At 41.7% G+C, this 23659-nt stretch overlaps 1 long non-coding RNA gene across 1 annotated transcript in view; it reads left to right on the top strand.

The window, feature by feature from the left end:
- LOC132073036 (uncharacterized) overlaps window positions 1–23659 on the top strand; it is a 165015-nt gene that overhangs the window by 66480 nt on the left and 74876 nt on the right. The gene's annotated exons all lie outside the window — the stretch shown is intronic.

Consider the following 23659-nt stretch of genomic DNA (forward strand, 5'->3'; position numbering starts at 1 on the left):
GCTAAAGAGAACCTGAACCATGGATCTGCTCTGGATAACTCTCCTAGATGCGGTGGTGAGGATGACTCTCTGCCTGGTACGCATCAGCATTATTTAACAAGTCTGTAGCAGGGAAGCCCAGTGACACTCTTGCCCTGCATAACCACCAACTTTTGGTTTTGTTAATCCCAGTCTAGGAGGTGGTGGCTGGTGAGGTGGCACCTTCCCTATGACCTGCCAAGTGCTCCTTGGTACGGGGTGAATCAATACAATCAACCAATACTAAAAAAGGGGGGACAACTCTATTATCTTTTACCACACTGTTTTTTCCTTCTTTATATCTGCATACTTGGCACCAGTTCTGGCAGACTTCAGACCCGTGCATGAGCTATATCAACTCATTAACCTAGGACAAAACTAACCCAGGAGAAGAAAAGTTGTGGACAGTTTCCCACCAGTCTAACAAGCTCAGCCAGCTCAATCAAGCCAGGGAACAATCCTGTGATCACCCCTGCTGGTGCCAGGACAAAGGCATGCCAGACCAGCAGAGAGTAAGAGGAGGCAGCTACACCTCTTGCTGGTAGTGGCAAAACTGCCAGGTTTGCTCAGAACTTGTTAAACCAGAAAAAAACCTTACCTGGGGAGATAAAAAAAATACAGTGAAACAACTGTGGTATTTTCAACCCATATCCTTCCTTACTGGGAGGGAGCTTCCTCACAAACCAAAGTCCTCCCTAGCACTGAGGCCTCTGAACTTTTGACTGTTTGTTGTGTAACTTCTGGCTGGAAAGAAAAAAGGCATGATTGGTTTCAGAAGGTTTTGATCAGGTGGGAACAGGATCAGCCCAACCCAACAGCCTGGATGAGCTTGGTAAGCAAAACTGCTCCAGGATAAAAATTGCCTTACCCTGCAAAAGTGATCCAGGGATCCCACCAGCTGCAGAGGCAGGACATGGGCACCCATGGAAAGCACTTGCCTTTCAACAACTCACTCTGGAGGTCTACAGGTGGTGCTTCAAGGCAAAAGTCTCCACTGATTTACCTAGAGTTTCTATATCATGGAAAAGAACATTACCAACAAGAACAAACTTCACATTTTAATGAACAATAAGTTCAGAAGACACCTCTAAATTTAAAATGTTTCTGAGCAAGCACATAAATTGCTTTACAGCCCTATCTTCAGACATTTGGGAAGTACAGGCTATTTCATATGACAATGAGTATTTACCTTGTGTTCAAGTTATCTTTGTAGTTTGAGAAATTTTCATGTCTTCCTTCTTCTAGATATGCTCATTTCTGCACTATCCTCACAGGTCACTACCTCCCCTATTGAGCAAACTCAAACATTTGGTAGTGATGGCAACAGAGCCATTATATCATTCAGATTACCAGGGAAAATCCCCGAGCCCTTAAAAGATACACCTCCAGCCTGGATCATTTCACAATTGCACACTGAGAGGCTGCCTTGCAATCAGCTGAACTGACAAAACTGAGAGGAAATGGAAGCCTGCAGCCTTGCTGGCATGGTGTCATTTGCTTTACCTACTAAATTGTCTTTGTTCCAGTTACAAGTTTTCTCACCTTCACTCTTCCAATTTTCTCCCCATCCCACCAGGGAGGGATGAATGGGGCTGAGCTGTCTGCTGGCCTCTCAAATCCAAAACCCATCAAGCTTTAACATTTGACTATTAAAAGAGTAAAGTGCATTTTCCTAAGAAATGAGAAATTCTCTGAACTATGTTATTGCTTATATTTATCCAGTATGTTGCTGCAAAGCCCTTGAATTTTAATTCTAGTTTTGTTCATGCCCTTTTCATATCTAAGAGCTTAAAACTCCCTCCATTTAAATAAGGGACAGCTTGACTTGAATCAACATCAAGGCATAATGTGGAATAACTGAACTTTGCAACTAGTTGAAGCTCTATGAAGAAGGACTCTACTTGATCAGGTTTCTGTTAGCAGAGTCCTGACAGTGGTACATAGTACTACTCCAGAACACCTATTTCCTTCATGAAAATATAAATTCTTTGGTTTTACCACAACTATCTGAGTACAAAAAACATTTAAAGTAAATTCCATAAGTGGGAAAACATTTAGATACAAACTTCACTTCAGGGAACTTTCCAACCTAAGTGTTGAGCGCTCTAAACCAGAAGAGAAAAAAAACCCTCATCATTCTCAGCCAAACAAATGCAGTTAATATATGAAAAATGCAGAAGACAGCAGAAAGCCCCAGAGCACAGTATTCTCAAAGGACAGTAAAAATCTACTGATAACTGTTAATCTAACTTCTGCATAGGCATAGCAGGACAGGAATTACAAAACCAAGACCAACCAAAGAAGAAACACTGACAGAGGAATGATGAATGCCAGATCAAAGGGAAGACAAACTTTCAAGTGACATCAATTGGAGAGCCTGAATCAAAGCTCCCTATACCCAGCAGAAAAGTTCCCACTCAAAAATGGGATTAAGTGACAAAATTCACCCTTTCAGGTTAATTTTCCAATTAACATCTGGGGACTGACTCAACAACATCCTCCAATCAGTTTTCCACTCAAGATAGGTCAGCACTGTGTTTGGAGGGCTGCAATCCACCACCTTTCCATCCAAGAACCCAGAGCAAAATACTCCACACTCAAACATCCCCTTCTCTAACAATCATCCACTCAAATTTATAATCTGTCTCATCCAGTTAGTCTGAAAACAGGGCTCCTAAAACAGTTTCTAGTTCCTAGCAAAAGAAGTAATTCCTACTTCCAGGTTTTTGTTTTCCTTTTGCTTTTCTGAATATTCATGCGGCTATCACAAAGTCCAACTGCTTTATGAAAAAGTATATTACTTTAAGGATTTTAACAGGGACATAATCATATTTCTTGGTTTGCTATGAAGTCCTACAAGACATATTTCTGCCATAATAATTATGGAACTTAAAATCCCACTCCAACAAGACCTGGGCTTTCTTACAGACTTTCCTACTAGTGCTCTCACCCACAGAAGTTTCTCAGCAGTATCAGGCAGTGGGTACGTACCCTTGAAAGTCTTCAGCCATTCCTCATTCCTTATGTCATTGTTTACAGTAAGCCATACAGGAATTAGCCAGGTTGCTCTAATTAGCACTAATAGAGATGTTTTCTGCGAGCATAGCATCACATGCTGACCTCAAGTATTTCCAGAACATCTACAATACAAACTCTGTTGGCTTTAACAGAACAAGCTGTACAAATTTAACAAAAGTAACTTTCAGATTCTCTTCTCCTCAGTAAAAGGCAACCAATCATACATTAATTATGTATCTTGGAGCACTTTCATCTTCAATTTTATTTCATTGTGAACTAAACTAAGTAGGATATGAAAATCTTAATACAAAACTTGTCTGCCTCTGGAGCTGTGGTAAAAGCTACAATATCTCATACAACATTTTATATGCAATTTTAATGGAAAATATCACCTTACAGTACCAGTAATTTTGGCATAAATTTTTGTCTATTTCCTTCAAATGTCACAGTTTCTTTGAGATTCACTCATATTAATTAATGCTTTATCTAATCTGAATCAAAACCAAAGGAAGCTGGGTAATGATATAACTACCTGTAAAGTGTATCATGCTCACAGTGCCATTCATACTGGCTCACCCTTTATTTGGGATGACCTGAAAGGGCTGAGCTTCCTGACTTTTTGAAATTCCTGGGCCAACACAAACCTGTGGTTCCCACAAACCGTGATTAATATTCTCATGCTACCTTTTTTTTAATTCCTGGTCAGTAAATAAATAACTCTCTGACACAAGGAGGAAGCATCACCAGCCTCACTTGAATAAGTGTGGCACCTGAGGCCAGAGAGGTAAAACAGTACTCAGCAGGGATGGAACAGGATCTCCTGGTGCTGGTGCCATTCATTAGTCCCTACTGCCACTGGCCATGCCTTTATTGTTTCTACCACAACTAAAGCCATTTATTTATTCACACATTCTTTTCTTTGAAATCAGGCTTGTATTTGAGTCATAGAGAACATAAAAAAATGGTGGAAAGCAACTCACACACAATCAGGCTTTTTTGTCTAACAAACCAGTTATTAAAATTGAACACAATTAAAGGAAAATAAGCTCTTTGCAGGTAATCTTACAGTAAGGGCATGAAGTTTAAGGCAGATACAACACCATGAAAAGTACTTGGGTACCTGACTCAGAAACATGTGATTTATTCCCCTCCCACAAAGTCCCTCCTGGGACTTTTTTAAGAGATGAGGAAAAAAACTAGATATTTGAATCCAGAGTAATCAAATTTTTTATCTTTGAAGAAAAAAAGGATTTGAGTGGAATTATTTAATCCTGTTTGTAGCAGTTCAGCAAACAACGACACAGAATTTCTGTGAGGAGAGGGAAGCAGCACAGCCTAACAGGTCACTCTGAACTCTCCTGCCACCAAAGCAATCCAGGAAACCAACCCTATGCACACGGCCCTGACAAAGGTCTGGCTGGGAATGGTTGTGAAGGAAAACAAGGCTGGAAAAGAAGAAATACCTTATACCAGTGAGCCAGAGCTACCAAGAAGTGCTTGCTTTGTGTCAGGCTGTGCAAACAACAGAGGAGATAAGGAAGTTAGGTGTTTCCTTCCCACCATGCTGGGGATGCAATGCCAGGACACAAGAGAGGTGACCATGTCAAACAGCTCTTTCCTCCTTGAGCATCTGACTCAACAAGCAAAACAGGCAACTTTGCTAGAACAGAAGATAAATTGAGATGGTATCTACATTCACTCAGTAAAATAAGTCCATTAGCAGCTTCTTAGGCAAAAGCTAGGTCTACACTAGACTACATCACTACTATTTTCTATGGAAATAAAAGTATTTGCATGCTCTACTTACTTCCTCTCTTTGCATTTGTATCTCTTTTATGCAAAAGACAGTGCTGGGTCAGTTAGGGTTGTGGGGATCACACAATTCCATGGAGTTTATCATAGAAGAATCCCTACACGGCACAAAGGGTATATACAGGAAAGGCAATATGCTATGGAAAGCAACAGCTGTGAACTTGTGAACTTTATGGAGGAAAAACAGAAGGTAAAACCAAACTGAAGATAAGGAAAAAGACAGGACATCATATATAACCAAGCAAGTTAGGGGATGGTTATGCAAGGAAGACCTAAAATGTGACAGCACATTCAAAAATGAAGTTATTTAAAAGTATGAATGGGGGAAAATGAATAAGCAACGGAAAAAAACACCAGGAAATACATGAGTTGAGCTATAAACTGGAAGGCAGCTGCATGACAACAGGCAGATGTAAAAAACCAGGTATCAAAAACAAGGGAGTCGCTGTAGATAAGATGTCCTCTGGAGATAGCAGTGGTAAAGAAAAAGGAGAATACTTTAGCAATTCAGTATACTAAGCCCCAGTGCACAATTTTATCTGCTATTTGGTTTGTTTTCTACAAGCACAACCAAAACAGAAACAAGACACCCTACCAAAGGGTAACTGAGATGGGCTTAATGGAGGAACAACCTTCAAACAGGAACAAGCAATGGAGTTCTACCTCCAAAGTTTTGAAAATAGAGAAACCATAATAAAGGACTGGAAAAAGGAGGTGAATACCATACATTGTTGAAGGCCAAGCACCATTTCTGTTCACAGCAGAAATCAAGGGGATGGCATAATTATTAACAAGGGTAGAGGAAATACATGGGCATCCAATAAGCTACATCCAAGATTTGAATTCACTCTACTTTTTTGCACAAAGAGTGCTATGACACATCTGTTGTTGTCACCTGAGCAACGCACATGTAAATTATATGGTCAACACATTTCCAGGAAATACTGCAAAAGCAAAAATATTTGGGGCCTCATTACTGCAATGCTCACCACATGTAAATGTCAACATAACCTAATTACCACTGGTGTTTGTACTACAGCACAGAACTAGGACCACCAAAGTGGATCCCCTGTTACTCCATCTCACAGTTATGCTGCATTCAGAGGCTCTCATATTAGCACTAAAAATTAGTAATAATTATGCTAAAACTACCTTTTAAACTGACTTTGTAGAATCCAGCCCAAATTTCATTCCCAGTCTACTTTCCAGGCCCAGCAGTGAGTGTGTCCTGAGTGCCCAGTCCTGAAAGAAGCTGAGCAGCTTCAACATACAACAAAGTCGAACCAAACTAAAACACAGCCCCTCATAATATTCAACTATGAGAGTCTGGGATGGAAAAAAAGCAGTACTTGACATTATAACAAGTTAGAGTCCCACAGAAACAAATAATGTATCTTATAAAGTAAAAGCTGCAACCCAGGCTATCTTAATTCTGAGATGTGTAAGTTTAGCCCCTTATTGTACAGCTTTGAATTTTGTCATTAATCCTTTCTGCAGTAAAGCGGCTGTTTATAATACAGAAAATTAAGTAATTGCGGGGGCCTGAATATATGTATTGTTATGGAGAGAGTCCCCGCTTAAGATCTATATGTTGTAAGATCTATGTATTAAATAAGTGGGTCCTTATGGAGAGAGTCCCTCTAAGATATGTGTGGGTCCTAGTTACTCCAAATGAGTTACAGCTGCGAAGTCCTTAGTTGGGCAACAGCTGTGGCTTGTGAAGGTAACTGGAATAAATAGGGGTGGGTTGAGAGCCCAGGAGGAGTGCCTGAGAAGATATGTGAAGAACTGTGCTGCAGAGAGGAACAGCTTGGTACAGTATGGGACTTGAGAAATATGAATACAAGAAGTAAGTGTGGAGATAATTTAACAAATGTATTAGGAAAAGCACTGTCTTCTCAGTTCTAATTTTTGTACCTTTACACTCACAAAATGTCATAAATACTGCACCTGCAAAATGCAATTGTTGAAGTATACTGAATGGTATTTGAAGATTGAGAACAACCTTTTTGAAAGCACAAGGTAAGGACAAAGGAATGTATTTAAGACCTTTGTTATGCAAGCTGTATATAAGCACCTCATCTTAACATTTTTACTTTTTCCTGTGCTAGGCACTATTATTTTTTTGCCAGTTGTGCTTATTGTCAGCTTGCTACTATTTATTTTTGTAACATTTTTCAATCTTACCGTGAATTAATAACTGAATCAAATATTGACATTGATAAAAGGTGGAAAGGTGAGAAAAAATCCAGAGAACAAAGAAGAAATTATTACAGCTGTCAACAAGCCAATTTATTTCTCCTACTACACACATAAGTTTAAATATACTTTGTCCAAGGGAAGTATATAGATATTAAAACAACTCTCCTACATGGTATGACCAACTATAGAAAGGGAATAATTTTAGATTGTTCATGTTTCAGTCAGTTAAACAATGAGTAATTAGTATATTTGGATTATGTTTCTGGTTGCATGTAAATTATGTATCTCTGTTCAAATTTCTGTAAACTATTTTGCTTTAGTTTTCTGTGTAAGTCCTTCAACAGCACCCAAAACTCTTCTCATCTCTTGTCCTAAAAGCTAAAAACTTTGGACACTAAAAACTGTGATGTGCTCCTTTAGGAAGTGAACATTGGGTTTCAGATAATAATTTACTCATAAACAACTATCCCAGAAGCAAATCTGCTGGGATGCCAAAATATAAACTATAAACACAGTTTAAACCAACCTTCCTGGGGAATTACTTTAAGATGCTGCCAGAGTTGTAGAATAGGCAACAGGAAGTAGTAATGTCTAAAATTGAAAAACCAAAGTCCAAACAACATGTTCTTTTAAATCATTTAGCCTAAATGAGTCAGCTTCACAATGCTGAAAATGCTCATTGAGATTCAGGCTTCATTTCTGAGTTTATGCCAGCGGATGGATTGTTGGCCAGAGAAACCAGGTCTGGGTACAACTCCAGAGCAGCTCACTCTGCCCCAGACTCCATGCTACCAGATCTGCACAGATTCCAGTATCAGATTTAAAACTAAATTAGGTACTTCTAAAATCATAACATGGTAGTGGCAGCATTAGGTAAGGGAACTGCTGTCAGGTCACAGCTGTGCCCTGAAAGTACAAGGACAACTGGACTCTCTAGACAGTGCTTTGAGAGGGTTTTTTTTTTGTTTGCCTTTTTTAATTTTTCTTCCCAATTCCTCCTCTTAGGATCAAGAAACATCTAGTGCTTCCAATGTTCAGACTGGAGGATTTTATGTTGGTATAATTGAAAGATCTAGGCAATATGGAGCCATAACAATAAGCCTATTTCAAGAATCTTAACTGTTACAAATGTCATCTTTATATTTGTCAGCTTCTGCTGTGCCTTATGCAAGTTCTTAGTGCACAGGCATCTTTACTTTTTGTTTGCCATGGTTTTGATAATTTCCAGCCTGCATAATAAGACTTAAAATATCATGTAACACCTTAAAGCTCCTAAGGTGGTTTTGTGTCCATATCCTCAAATTATTGCAAATGTAAGAGCATGTTTTAAAACAGTCTCCTCTCCCAGGGATGTGGTAGAGCTGAAAACACTTCTATAGTAATACAAGCTCATTTAGGCAGAACTGCTGCTCGGCACCAGATGTGAGCATAGGCTCATTTTCAGGCGTTCACTACTTCAAGCCCATTATTTAGCTTCTTTTATTGGGTTTTATAGACCTGATGAGAGCACGGTTAATGCTATGCCCATGGAGGATCTCAGCCTGAAGCTCTGACTCTGACAAGATAGAGAGTAGTCAGCTGAAACACAAAACAAATTTCCCCATTCTATCGTGTTAAGATGCCTCAATCCTGGTAGGCAGAAATCATATCCACGGACCAGAGGACCATTTAATTCACATCCAACTCCAAATGGTGTTCCTAACTCCAAATCTCGTTCCCTCCTCAGCACAGACATCCTTCAAGCCACACTGTGGCAGTTCCTGGGGACGGGGTCCCACACCCAGAATAGTTCTGATCTACTGTGAGAGGGACGATGCGCATAGCCTGCCCGATAAAGTCAGGGGACAGCCAGGCGGCAGAGGCAGTGTTAGGGAACAGGTCCCCAGCACCCACGAGGGACCCGCGGTCACCCTGCTGAAGGCACAGCAAAGTTGTTCTGCGGGGCGTGGGTACCAGCAAGGGAGGGAGCCCAACTCCGCCTTGCCGGATATTTCACAGGGAAACCGGAGCCGGTCCCTCCGGCAGCCCTCCCGCCCCACTGCGCTGGGAGCCCGCCAGGTGCGAAGCGCTGCCGGGTGGGCTCTGTCCGCCGGCAGCCGCCTGCTACATACCTGCCGGGCGCCGCCGCTCCAGGGGCGCGCCACCGGGCGCCTGCCGCACGGCCGGGCTCTTCCGCAAGGTGCTGCCCATGGTGCAGCCGGACGGGCTGGGATGGGCCCGGATCACCGCCCCGTCGGCGGCGGCGCCCCCTGGCGGCCAATGCTCCTCCCTCAGCCCCGGCGCCCCAGCGCGGCCCGGTTGCGATGGAGACGGACGCTGGCGGGCACAGCCAGGGGCTTGTGAGGCCCGTGGCGGGGTCCGGGCGGGCCCGGGCCCTGCGCCCCCGAGCGAGCCCTCCTTCCTGCGGGCTGTGGGGTGTTGGCGAGACAAGGGCGTTCAGGAGACGTTCTGGGAGAGGGTTTCCCCTCAGAATTAATGGTTCGTGCTGAGAAGAGATGCCAGAACTGGAAGGTTACCTGTGTGAGGCTCGTCACGGTGCTCCTGTCTGGGCTTGGGCCATTATTTGCCACCATTACCTTACAGTGCTGCCAAGGCTGTGGCCCCATTCTGGTGGCTTACACTCAAATATGTGGGAAGAGGAACATCTGCCAAGGACTGATGGAATCAGCTGAGAAGCCAAAGCAAGATGTAAGCCTTAACCCTTTAAACTACTATCAAGCCTGTACACAAATGTCTGCTGTTGCTGTCGGTCAATATGAACTTTCTTCACTCTCCTAGTGGTTTGACCCTGGCTGGATACCAGACACCCACCAAAGCCCTTCTGTCCCTCTCTTCCACAAATGGATCGCTTTTTTTTTCATTTTTGTCTCCAAAAAATATAACAGAAGGTTCATGGGTTGAGATAGGGTCTGGGAGAGACCACTCACCAAACACCATCACAGGCAAAACAGACTTGAATTGGAGATATGAACTGAATGTATTACTAACAAACCCAGAGCAGGATAGTGAGAAGTAAAATGCGTCTTAAAAACACCTTCCCCCCAGCCCTCCCTCCTTCCCCGCTCTACCTCCTCTTCTCCAGCTGTGCAAGGAGACAGGGAGTGGAGGTTATGATCAGTTCATCCCAGGTTGTTTCAGCTGCTGCTCAGGGACAAACTTTATTTCCCTGCTCCAGCATGGGGTCCCTCCCACAGGATATGGTTGTCCATCCCACATGAACTTGTCCAACATGAGTTCATCCCATGGACAGCGGTTCTCCATGAATTGCTGCAATGTGTGTCACTCTTCCACACGGTGCAGTCCTTCTGGCACAGCCTACTGCAGCCTGGGTCCCTCACAGGGTCACAACTCCTACCAGAAACCTGTTCCAGTACGGAATCCTCTCTCCAGATTCACAGGTCCTGCCTGGAGCCTTCTCCAGCAGGGGTTTTCCAAGTGTTCACATCCCTGCTTGGGGCACCTGCTCCAGCATGGGTCTCCTCTCTGAAGGGACTTATTTACTGGGCATGGGAATGAAACTTCGCACAGGAGCGCAGATCCCTTTTGAGATATCAGCATGGGAAGCCATGGGCAGCATGTTGTGGGACTGTATTGCTTCGGGAGGAGATGAGGCTAAAGAGGCATCTAAATATGCTAACCTGTAGAAAAACATTGTAGAGATATTATGGGCAATGAAGGTGGACAAGAAAGCCGCTGCAGCAGCTTGCATTGCTTTTTCCCAAACTCTGATCCTGAGCCACAGGCATTTCCTGCTAGCAAGTTATTTTCAACTACGTTAGACATTCCTTTGCACTGCCCAGGACCCTGTAGCCTGGTTCCACTAACCAAAGAGGAACTCGAAACCTCAGGACTCTCAGATGAGAAACAGAGTCAGGAAGCAGCCTCCCTTGGAGGTTCCAGCTGCCAACCCAAGAATAAAAGTATTCAGGAAAAGGGGGCAGCTGATGGTGAAGTTTTAGAAATAATGCACTCATCATCTGAAGATGAGGCTGAAGAAGAAAAGACAGAGTCAGGATCTGCCTCAGTAGACTATTGGAATATGAATCCCAGTATTACCAGTTATATTGTGCCTGGGCCAGTCTGACCCTCGCTGCTAGGCCAAAGGCAGCAACTGTGGTGTGTCACCCCAGAGATACCTTGGCTTGCTGGAGATTGCAGCTGGGCACTGAACAAGTCCAGGCTTGTTAGGAACTCCGTTTACCTCAGGAGGATAGCTTCAGGCGATGGTGAAGAGAAAAAGAAATGGATTCTGCTGGAGGGTTATATCCAGAGGTTTATTCCATGGTTACAGAGGTCTGAATGTAGACAACTGCTCCAACAGAATCCCCGCCCGCATGGCCTGATCACCTTTTTAAGCTCAGGGACAGGGGAAGGGGAGGGAACAGGTGAGCCACCCAACCAGGTGAGAGGGGCAGGGTCTCAGGGGGGGATGACACCCAGACAGGCCAATGACCCCTGGGCCTGAGGGGCATCCTTTGAACTTGACCAACCACACGACGCCTTGCTGGAATGTTAAACCTGATTGACAGCCCAGCAGGGGGCGAGGGGGGAAGGGGAAGAGGTATAGGCACACCTGGGGAAGTGACCTGGAAGTCTAAAATGGGACATTACAGCATACCACAACAGTAGCCAAGTAATTAAAAGCTTTGGTAGACACTTCGCAGAAGTTAGTAATTCAACAAAGTGATTGAGTTGCTCCCCATAAGGACTATTCTTTTGAAAGGAGGGAGCTGGCAGCTATTTTGAACTCTGAAAGGGCTCTTGAGGAGCGGAGGGAGAGGCAGATACCCCCCTCAACCATGGAAATTTGGGAGTTAGAGCTAAATCCCAAAATAAAAACAGCACCAAAAAGAAAGAGGAAAGGATTTATTACTGAGGCAACAATTGAGGGGACATTCTCCCTTAGTACTATAGAAGCCTTCCTTGTGCTAACCCGAGCCACAGGGTGAGGGTGGGAGCCATTTGATTGGAAGATATTAGAAAAATTGAAAAGCACCGTTACACAATATGGCTTAAAATCTCAATTAGCACAATCATTATTACAATTCATTTTTACAGCAGATACCTTTATTCCAGCTGATGTTCAGACTTTGGTTAGGTTAACCATGCCTCCTCACCCGCAGATTCAGCTCCATAAGAATGTGGAAGGGGCATGTAAAAAAGAGGAAGCAAGACATCGGGCTCAGGAGGACATATTGTTAGGAATTACAGCACAACAGTTATTAGAAGAAGGTCCCTGGTCCACAGCAACTGCCCAAGCCCAAAGTATTGATGAAGTTTTGCATGTAAGACAATAACTTGCATACCACTCGATCCTTGCATTGCCTGATGGGCTGCATACTCAGGCTTTTAGACAGATATATCAAGGGGTAAATAAGGACTTCAATAAATTCATAGACCGCTTGCATAGAGCTATTTATGATCATCCCAACCTGGATCCAGAAAAATAGCAGAAGCTGTTTAAGATGCTTTCCTTTGACAACACTAATGACAAGACTTAGCAGATTTTAGACATGTTGCAAAAAGAGCTTCATGGGTTGCTCAAACGTCTGGAGGACTTTACTCACTCCAATCCGCAACTCCTGGAAGCACCAGAATGGACGTGGAAACCATGGTAGACATTACCATTACTGACTCTGCAGTACATCTGGTAGAGACTAATGTAAAGGGACCTCTGGGAAGTGGGTTTAGTGCTTTCCTGTAAGGAAGGCATCTGCAAGCAAAAGGGAATTGGAAATAATTCCCGGGGTTATTGATGAAGACTATCAAGGGGTTATCAAAATTATGGTTAGGACATTTTTCCCTCCTGTATCTATCCCTAAAGGATCACAGATTTCTCAATTTGTTCCTTTTAAGTCTTGTGTTCCCTGTACAGGATTGAAGGAGTGGGGAACAGGCAGTTTTGGTTCCACAGGTAACCCAGAAATTTATTGGGCAATGGACATTACAAGAGGTAAACCAGATAAGCAGGTAACCTTGACACATCCCAACGGTAATTCTATTACCAAGAGACTCACAATTCAATCAAGCATTATATGGCCCAAAAATTGGACAGTAGTCAATCCTGTTTTGGGAATTGCAGGGATTGGTGGAACCCAAGCATCTCGATTAAGCAGGGAGGTTAATTACCTTTACTTTCCCAGAAGGAGTGAATGTAACAACAAGACCCTATGTCACGCAGACTCCCAGAAATTTGTTAGGTTTAATTGGTAGGGATATGTTAAGTCAACTAAAGGTTACAATTGTTACACAGCCTTTTTTAGCAGTGGCTGGAGGACAGACCATGGCGGTCTGTGTCTGGTACTAGGACTAACAATTTTTATTGATGCAGGCAAACAGTCTAAAAGGGCTGCTTGTATGTGGCTGCAAAAGGGTTCATGGAATCAGCATATAATTCCTGGGGAAGTAGGAGATACATTGCAAACCTTGGAGTTGAAGGCAGTTATTTGGGCCTTTGAGAATTGGAACGATCAGGCTATTAACATTGTTTCTGATTCACTTTACATGGTTGGCTGTGTACAATGCCTTGAAAGGGTAGTAGTTAAGAAAGTTAATAACAAACATCTGTATTCACTTTTAAGCTGACTACTGAGAAATTTGAACCAACACCGACAAGAGTGTTTCATTACTCATGTTCGCAGTCATCAAAATCTCCCTCGTCTGTCTGAAGGTAACACTTGAGCCGATCTGTTGGTAGCTACTTGTCTGGCCAATGCCAACTTCCAATAAATTTCAACAAGCAAAAAATTCTTATGCTTTTTTACATCAATCTGCAAAGATGTTGGTTAAACAATTAGGTACCCCTCTTACTGATGCCACTGGCATCAGATCCTGTCCATATTGTCAAAGGGGTGGCATTGGCGTAGGCACTGGTGTTAACCCAAGAGGTACTCAGCCTTTGCAATTATGGCAAATGGATTTAACACATGTAGCAGAATTTGGCCAGAAGAAGTTTGTGCATGTTTGTATTGATACTTACTATTGTGTTATATGGGCTACGCCTTTAACAGGTGAAACAGCATGTCATGTTGAGAAACATTTGTACAATTGCTTTACAGCGTTGGGAATCCCTATAGCCATCACGATGAATAACGACCCTGCTTATTGTTCTTTAAAGTTTCAACATTTCTGTAATTTGTGGGGTATCCAACATGATACTGGTACTCCACACAACCCTACAGGTCAGGCAATTATTGAGCACTCCCATCAGATGTTCAAGGGCACCTGCAAAAACAAAAAGGGAGAATGATAGATCCCTGGAAGAAAGGACAGCTAAGGCTAACTTTGTACTTAATTATCTCAGAACAACAGGAGATAGGGATGAACCACCTATTCTTGTGCATCATGCCCTCATACGTAGGCCAAGTGATGGTATTCAAGTCATGTTTAAAAGCCCAGAAACAGGGATATGGGACGAGCCAGCTACAGTGAAATTAATGGGAAGAGGTTACATGTGCTTACTTACAGATAAGGGAATTTGCTGGATTCCAGCTAAGTGGGTGAAACCTTACCTAAAGTCACACCTGCCAGCTAATGCTGTGTCCAGAAGCAGAACGTCGGCACCAACACCGACTCCAGATGCAGCTGAACCCGATACTCCAGCACCTGATGGTTGAACAACAGTTGAAAGTTTTTCTACAGCTATTAACAGATGCGGGCCAACTACCTGAACCTGGGGTTACGGTAACTAGTAACAACAGCTTACCAGCACTTCCAATACAGGTCTTAAACCAAATTGAACAAGCTTGTTCTGTTGCTGGCTATTTTTGCAAACCATGGATCAGGATCCAGTGTGTTAAATGCAAACTGAAGTGGTGGCGACAAGTCCGTCAGGAAAATAATCTATTTATAGCTCACAGGAAAAAGTAAAAATTTAGCTCTACTAATTTAGCTTGAAATAGATGTTTTAGTATATTTAATACACCTAATGTTGAGCGCACACTAGAAATATTTTTAGGGCCTTGTCATAGAAGACAACCTCCCCCTGAACTCCTTAGAGGGATATTTTACAGCATTGGAATTTTAACCAGGATTTAGCCCTTATTGAAACACAGGATCAGCAAAGTTTGCTTTGGATTCAATTTCAATTGGCAAAACAGGGAATAGCAAATCAAATTGTATTGCAAAGTCAGATTACAGCTGCAGAGTGTGGGAGAGGAAGAGCAGTGCCACAACAGCATCACGTTTCTGACAGTCAGTGGGATGAGGCAAAGAATATTGGCTAAAGTGTAGACGTGATCAGCAAAGGTGGTGACAATGGCAATTGTCCTGCAAATAATATTGATGATAATCATTATGATAATAGGAAAAACACAGGGATTGCACAACACTGATCAGCAAACAAACATGTGGGTTACACGGGCTAATCAAACCGGGCAGGAATCTATTTGCTTATCTTGGCTACTACTTCTGATCTATTTCGTACTTGTTTAATTGGAGTTCCATTAGATTCTATAGAAGAATTTGGACCTTGGACTAAAGCCAGAGTGCACAAAAATTTAAATGAGGCTTGATCAAGTTGGTGCATGGTCCAATGGTGGAATATCCAGGGTGGACCAACCTCTGCAAATTGGTGCGACACTTTTGGGATTTCAATGAACCCCCTGGGAGCACAAGCTTTTACAATTGCCCAGGGATTGAGTATCACCAGCATGAAGCCATAGGAGCTAGACATCCTGGCTTCTATGCCAAGCAATTACTGTCTATTTTTTGGTTATTATTCTATAGGCTCAGATTTGTTTAGCATAAAAGAGGGATGACCAAAAAAAATGATAGCACTTGGATATCCCCTGGTTCCTCAGGGTACTACAATACCACAGATTATTGTAACAATTGGATAAGGCCTTTACCAACAGAGCAAGGTGCAGCTCAAATGCTACCTCCTGGAGTTTTCCTCATTTGCGGCGATAGAGCCTGGCCTGCAGTGCCCCAGAAAGCGTTGGGAGGACCATGTTATTTTGGCAAAGTAACATTATTTGCCCCTAACATCCACCAGATGCTTAACATCAGTCACAAGTCCCAGTGCTCAAGACATAGTGTGCATCAGCTGGGCCCTGGATGTAGAGAGGAGGTACAGTTATGGGACTCACCATCAGTTATCTTGGCATAATTTTTCATGCCAGGAGTAGCCTTGGCACAGGCCCTCACACAATTAAGCCAACTAGTGTGTTGGGCAGGGAAACAAATTAACATCACATCCACAGTGTTAGATGAACTCACCACTGATGTTGATAGCATAGGCCATGCTGTGTTGCAAAATAGGGTTGCCATAGATTTTTTATTGCTAGCACAAGGGAATGGGTGTAAAGATTTTGAAGGGATATCTGGCATAAACCTCTGATCACTCTGAATCAATTCACAAGAAACTTTCACAACTTAAAGAAAAGATGAAGAAACTCACAGTTGTTAATAACCCTTTTAATGAGTGGTTAAAATCTTAGGCATTACTGGGTGGCTTAAAGACTTAGTTTGCTTTGGCATTATGGTTTTTTGCATTATTTTACTAATTTTGCTTATTGTACCCTGCTTATTACAGTGTGTGCAAAGAATAACTGAATGTGCTATTAATTTGGTCTGGTTTGTGCAAAAAGACAGGGGAACTGTTGAGGTTTTTTTGCAGGACAATGAATATATGCAACATATGCACAATCCAGCCTTAATAGAAACTGAGTAAGGTCACCATGCCCTTAAAGGACATGAAAGGAGAAGAACACACCCAAAAGCAGACAGTTCAGGATGCAAAGGCAGATGAGAAAACCATAGCAAGACACATGAAGAAGAAAGACTAACTAAAATTAACTGAAATATTAAAATGTGTGTGTAAAAAGGATTTAACCAATCACGTATTAGCTTGAGGCGTGAACAATAGAGAACTGTATAATGTCTCTGATAATGTCTCTGAATATATATATATAGTTTGCTTTTTGTAATAAATCGGCTTCACTTGATCATATTGATCATAGCATGATGTCCTGTTACTGATCCTCCGCAGTATGTGTTTATTAAAAGGCCTCAATGGATACACCTTGGGTCTCACAAGAGCCCAGCCAGGACTAGACCGAAGATGAACCCAAAATAGTCACAAAATGGATGACTAATCATAAGGTCTCTCTCACCTTTATAAGTTGTGGTCCATTAGCATATTTGAGTTAATTGTCCAATTATAGCTTTTGGTTATGAAGTCCCAGCCTTCTTGTTTTTCTCTCTTCACTCCACCATTGTTTATGCTCTTGGGCCTGAAACTTGGATCAGTTGTCCTTGGTCCCAAGCTAGGAAAGGAATTTTTTTGTGCAGCTACTCTGTGAAGAGAGCTTATCATCCCTTAATTTGAAGCTCAGAACTGCACACTAAAGCAGTAAAGGATCTCAAAAATAAAAAAGGCATCAATCATGCTGTGTTGTCATCCTGTCTGGAGGCACCTGCAGAAGCATGACAAAGAACACTTTGCATTTTTTAAAACAGAAAGGGGAAAGGGTAACAGTTATAGCTGGTCTATAGCCTCCCAGATAATTTGGCATAACAGACACCAACTCGACCAGCCTGGCTTATCAGAGAGTGGAAGGAAGTAAACAAGCCCCTAGACACAGTACTTATAGGTCAGATTTCAATTCAAACAGGGGACCTCATCCAAGCCCTCTGAACCGCAAATTGAATGCATCCATATCATTGGCCAGTGGAAATTTGAAGCCCCTATAAAAGGCGACCAACAATAAAATCTAGGTGTTGCTGCATGATCTCAGTGTGTTCTTGTCACATTCCTATCTGCATCATCAGAGACAAATATTAATGTAATTGAAATGCCACAGGTCATTTTTGCAAGCTTAGATTCATCTTCTTACCTCCAGATCTCACCTCAAAATTTGGCCTCTTGTATAAGCTCTGGATCTAAGATCCTTCTGCAGCCAATAGAGAAAGATAGGCATATCCAGGAGTTAACCCATCCTTCTGAAGAAAGGCACTTCAAAGAGTGACCCTATATCCAGTCCTTAGTCTGGACAAATTCAAGAGAAAAGAATTTCAGCTTTCATGTTTAAGTTGACAGAAGTCATCTATGTCTCTGCCTACACTGCAAATGCAATGGTGTCAGTCAGTATGTTAGTGAGAGTTCAGGGCCATGGCTAAGATGTTCCTTGTGTGACCAATTGTAAGAGAAGAGTTTTATTTTCATCATGCTGCTGACAGAATGGTAATGTACACAGGCCTTTGAAGCGGTGCAGTTTAGGGGCCCATATCTACAAGAAGGAAACTACAAATACTGACAAATGCCATAGCCTCTGGAAACCTCTGATACCTTTAGGAAAGTCCTGAATTCTTCCATTCATGCTGGGTTTGGCTGAGAACGAGTTAGTTTTTTCCCTAGTTGCTGGCACAGTGTTTGTTTTAGATTTAGTATTAGAATATTATTGATAATATATTGATGTTTTACTTGTTACTAAATTGTGTTTTACTCTAAATCAAGGACTTTTTGTCTTCCCAAGTTGTGCCAGTTAGCAGGGGTCCAAGGAGCTGGGGGAAGCACATAGTGAGGACAGCTGCCCCGGCCTTGCCAAAGGGATAATTCATACCACAGAATGCCATGTTTAGTAAATAAATTATGGGCAGTTATCCAGAAGATGCTGATGACTTGGGGTCAGGCTAGGCACTGGTCAGTGGGTAGTGTGCAAGTGTGCTGCACATCACTTGTTTCTCTGGAGTTATATTCCTCTCTCTCCTCTTCTTTACTACTACTACTAGGAGTATCATAGCATTTTATTTTCATTATTAAATTGTTCTGATTTCAAGTTTACTTTTTTGTTCAGATTCTCCTCCCACTTGAGGTGAGGGGGACTGAGTGAACAACTGCGTGGAATTTGCTGACTGGGGTTAAACCATGGCACATGCCAAGAAAACCAAGTGCTCAAACCTGTGCAATTCAACCACATGGTCACAATGTGAAAACATGGGCATTATGTAAGTAAATTTTCATGATCCAGAGAAAAGCTTAGTTCTGTAGGCTTCTGCTCTGTAAACCCACTATGTCAATGCTGACAGCCTCAGGGCTTTCATAACTGTAACTTTATAATCAGAACTGGACTGAGCAAAAGTCCACATTTCCTTACTTCCCATCTTCATCTGACATGCCTTCTGTGCTCCCTCTGCACTACCCAAAACAGAGCTGTAATGCAATGCAGCTTCCCCACCCCTGGGAGATGTAGGATTTCACTGCATTAAGCAGCTGCTTGTTCTCTTCCGAGTAGGATTAAATAAGACATCTTTCACCATACTTGTATCACTGAGAAATTTCAATCCCACATGTAATAAGGAGTAAATCTAAAACATAACCATAGAATGCAGCTCAATGCTAGTGATATCAAACAAATCCATGTGAATGACCCTTGCAAATGTGTAATAAATATAGTTATGAAAAATTAATTTTAAGTTTTACCAGAGCTACTTAGCTTTTTCATTTTATACTTTATATTACTTGTAATAAGGTTTGAAAAAGCTAAATTAATTCAACCTTTGCTATTTAAAATAAATATTGATTTTTTTCTGTTCTGTGTTTTGAGAAGAGACAAAACCAATGCTAATGGTTTTATCCAGGAGGTTGTAATGGCACAGTTGAAAAGCGACCTCTTCTCAGACTGCATCACAAAATGGTGTCATTCCTTTCTTGAAAACAAAGAAGATAAGATATTGTTATAGTTTCACCTCCACTTGTGCTGTATTATGCATGGACAAGTTAAAAGCTTCTGCCAAGATCTCTTCTAGTCCTTCAAGTGGTTCTGTCTTGCATGTGTACTTTGAAGTTCCTATTGCTTGTGTGGAATGTCTATACTTGATGTTTTAGACATGTCTTAACATATAAATAACCTGATTATAAGTCAGTACTATTTCAGCTACCTTTCAAAGGATTGCTGCCAGCCACATTTAACCCCACTGGGCTGAGATTAACTAGCAAACCTAAGCTTCAAGCTGTATCTTTGCATCTATTTGCTTGACTACCCATTCCACTGGTGAAAACAGTAAGTTGGTTTTTCTTTTCTCTAAAGGAACAAAATTTAGGCATTAGGTACAGCCTATGTGTCTTTGCTCTCCCAATAAATTTTGAAACGTTGGTCAATTTTAATAAAATTTACTTAGTGGAATATGTCTCAACAAACTACATTTCTGTGCATCCTGTGAAGGAAAGACAGTTGACCAGTAGTTACGAAAAGCCTCAAAAATTAGTTCAACTCTCCTTAGGGATTGGCATATAGCAGCTTGATCTCAAGAAGCCTTCAAAAAATAGTTTCACTTGTCATTTCTTACCTCTGGTACTCCAGCCTCCCCTGCTTTCCCAGTATCTCAGCCATTCACAGTTCAGCTCAAGATAGGAAAATGATACTGCTACTAAATTAGCAGATGGGGAATTGAGGCACAATATTATTGAAACTCAGACTTTCACAGATATTTATGCATGTCTCAATTGAAAGCTGATGGCTTGAATTTACAGTAATTTCCCAAGGTCATACAAGAAGCATGCAATAGGCCTGGGAAATTGCATCCAAGCTTGCACTTTGCTCTTTGGACCATACTTCCTAAATGGGATGTAGTAATTTCAGAATTGCACCTTCCCAGCCCCCTCTTTTGTGGACACCAGTCTGCTGTGAATAAACCCATCCTTTGGTCCTTGTGGCATGAGCATCAAAGCTAGCTACTCTTCTAGATCTGCCTCTCAGGCACACTGGCACAGTGCAGATGCTGTACATGTCTCCCCTTCAAAGCTGTGGGGATCACAAAGCACAAAGGCCACCTGAGCACACAGCTCCTTCCAGTGTAGCAAAAATTTTACTGTTAAAGGGGGAATACTATCTAAAAGGAAGGCATGTCTAATTAGCAAAAGAATTTTTCAACACAACAGCAAGCTACTGATCATTACAAAAATAAAAATGTCTTGAACTTTTTAAATTCCACCTGGTTTCATCCCATTCTGACTTGGTTAATTACCTGTAGCTAATTTCTTGTGGATTTTTACATTTCATCTTTTTCTGATGGCGTTGCTTAGCTCTGTAGCTTCGAGAATCTTTTATTTAGGATCATTGAATACAAAGAAAAATTCTCCAATTGACAAAAACAAAGAAGACAATGAACATTAGAATGATCACTATGAAGTATGAATACCAGTTCCTGATGCCCCATGGAGTTCACAGTTTGATGACAGACCTATTTCCAGTCTATTACACTAAGAATTTCACAGTTTTGAGAACTCTGGAGAAAGATAGATGAACAACTCACTCACCCTACATCCAATGCTATTTCTACAAAAATCAGAATTTCTTATTTCAAGCACTTATTTTTCCAAATGACAGAGTCCACAACACAAGTAAGGCACATTCTGGAACAAGCTGATATGTCTGTTCTGGTATAAAGAAGCATACTTGCTCACCTTAGCTAACACCTACTAAGTAGAATATAAAATATCTGAAGATTTTTATTTCCTCACTGAAAATTTTAGGCACAGAATGACAATTTCAGGAAGTAGATCACTGCCTCACAAAATATGGAGCTTGAGAATATACTTAGCATAGGAATAAAATAACAAACCGATCGAAGACTGAGTTACAAGTGTGTGATAGAAATTTTTACTAACGGAAGAACACAAAATAAATGTGTGTGTGTGACAGAAATTGTTATTAATGGAGGAACACAAAATAAAATGTTTGTAAATGGGAATGCTGTCTTGGATTCCCTGGCTCCAGCTGGCTGACAAGTTTAACCACTGAGTGCTGTCCTGTCACCAGTAACGGTGAACACTTGTTCCCATTATGCTGTCCTAAAGACAAGTGCTGAGTAGAAGAGGTTAAGTAGTTTTTCTATCAACACAACATTGATAAATATCAGTACAAAAACCACAGGATAAACAATATTTTCATTTCAAATTTGAAAATTTTCAAATTTGAAAAAATTTGAAAATTTGAAAAAAATGCAGTAGAAAAATTTGAGGGCTGTGTTTTCAAGAAGATTCAAAACTAGCAACTAGCAGCTCAAAAACAGGGCACTCCCTACTCTGTGCCCTGAAATCCTGCACACTGGTCAGCATTTGTCTTTCTAATCACTTGTGAAATTCCGAACTGACATGACAAAATCCACCCAAAGATCTTAAGAGTGCACAGATTAATAGCGTATTGTCACAGCATTGTACTTAGTGAACACAAGCTATAAAATAGATAAAGGGGAAAATGCATTCCCTAAGGTCCCAAACTTAGTGAATATTCTTGCATTACTTAACATCTTCTGGGCATTTAAAAAGAAAAAAATTACTAATTACTGCTCATAGTACCCATGAGGCAGCATTAAGCTGCATATAGCATTTGCAGTAAAAACCCATAGCCATGCAAAATTCTTCTTGCTTGATGTTTCACTTTAAACTCAAAACAATCCAAGCACATGGACATTTGGAGTGAATCGAAATCTTTATGATATATCAAAGCACGCGAAACTAATGTTGTTATGTGAAACCATGTGGAAATGAGTTTTGCTTTGTGTAAACCCCAGTACCAGAAGAGAGTTAGGAAATGCATGTACTGTGCTTATCAGATATTAACCAGAAGAGGATGCTAGTAGAAGCTACTGTGAAATGTTTCATACTAGTTTAGTTAAAATACTTAAGACCTTCAAATAATGAAGGTTATTAAGAATTGCACAAACCAAAAATATTCTTATTACCTCCATTGAGAGATTGCACACACACGTGTTGGTGGCAGATGTGTGGAATGTCTTTGGCTGCTCTTTGGCCCTTTCTGATTCTAATTAATGAAGGGACTATGAATTAATGGAGGGATTATGATGTGTTTCATACAAATGCTTCACAAGAGAGGCTTATAAATCTCAGTGGAGAAGTCAGTCCAACTAATATCTTCACTCAGCTGCCTGTATTTCTTCAAAACAAAGCCTAAAAATGGAAGAAAAATGTTCTCTTTAAGCCCTGTATCACCAGGGGGAAAGGATCCTTTTTGGTTTCCAGTGAAATTTTATTTTATTCGGGGAAAGGGGAAAGTTATACACACCCACAGATCCCCTCACCCAAGGTTCTATTCCACGAAATGGTTGGTTGGACCTGGGTTCCATGAGCCATCCTCCTCTTTTTCAGGCTGCGCAAAATGTAGGAAGTCATTGGGGAGATAACCTGTTCTTCTCTCAGCTGGTAAATCTTGATGCAGGTGGAAGACAGATTAGAATAGATCTAAGGAATTCTCACAACAATGGTGCCTGCCTTGCTGACAACAGACACCAGGCTGGTGAGGCAGCAGGGGCGTGAGGCCAGGGACAAGGCCAGTGGGACACAGCTGGCCACTCTCCCCCAGCCCCCATCTCCCAGGACAGCAAGGATGACTGGGGGACTGGAGCATCTCTTTTATGAGGAAAGGCTGGAGGAGCTGGGCCTGTTCAGCCTCAAGAAGAGATGACTGAGAGGGGACCTCATCAATGTCCTCATCAGTATCTGGAAGGAGGGGGTCATAGGATGAAGCCAGGCATTTTTGATGGTAACAAGCAAGTAGAACAAGCGACAATGGGCAGAAACTGATGCACAGGAAGCTCTATCTGAACATAAGGAAGACATTCTTTACTGTGTGGTGACTACACACTG

This window comes from Ammospiza nelsoni, chromosome 5 (assembly GCF_027579445.1).
Source record: "Ammospiza nelsoni isolate bAmmNel1 chromosome 5, bAmmNel1.pri, whole genome shotgun sequence".
Lineage (NCBI taxonomy): Eukaryota > Metazoa > Chordata > Aves > Passeriformes > Passerellidae > Ammospiza > Ammospiza nelsoni.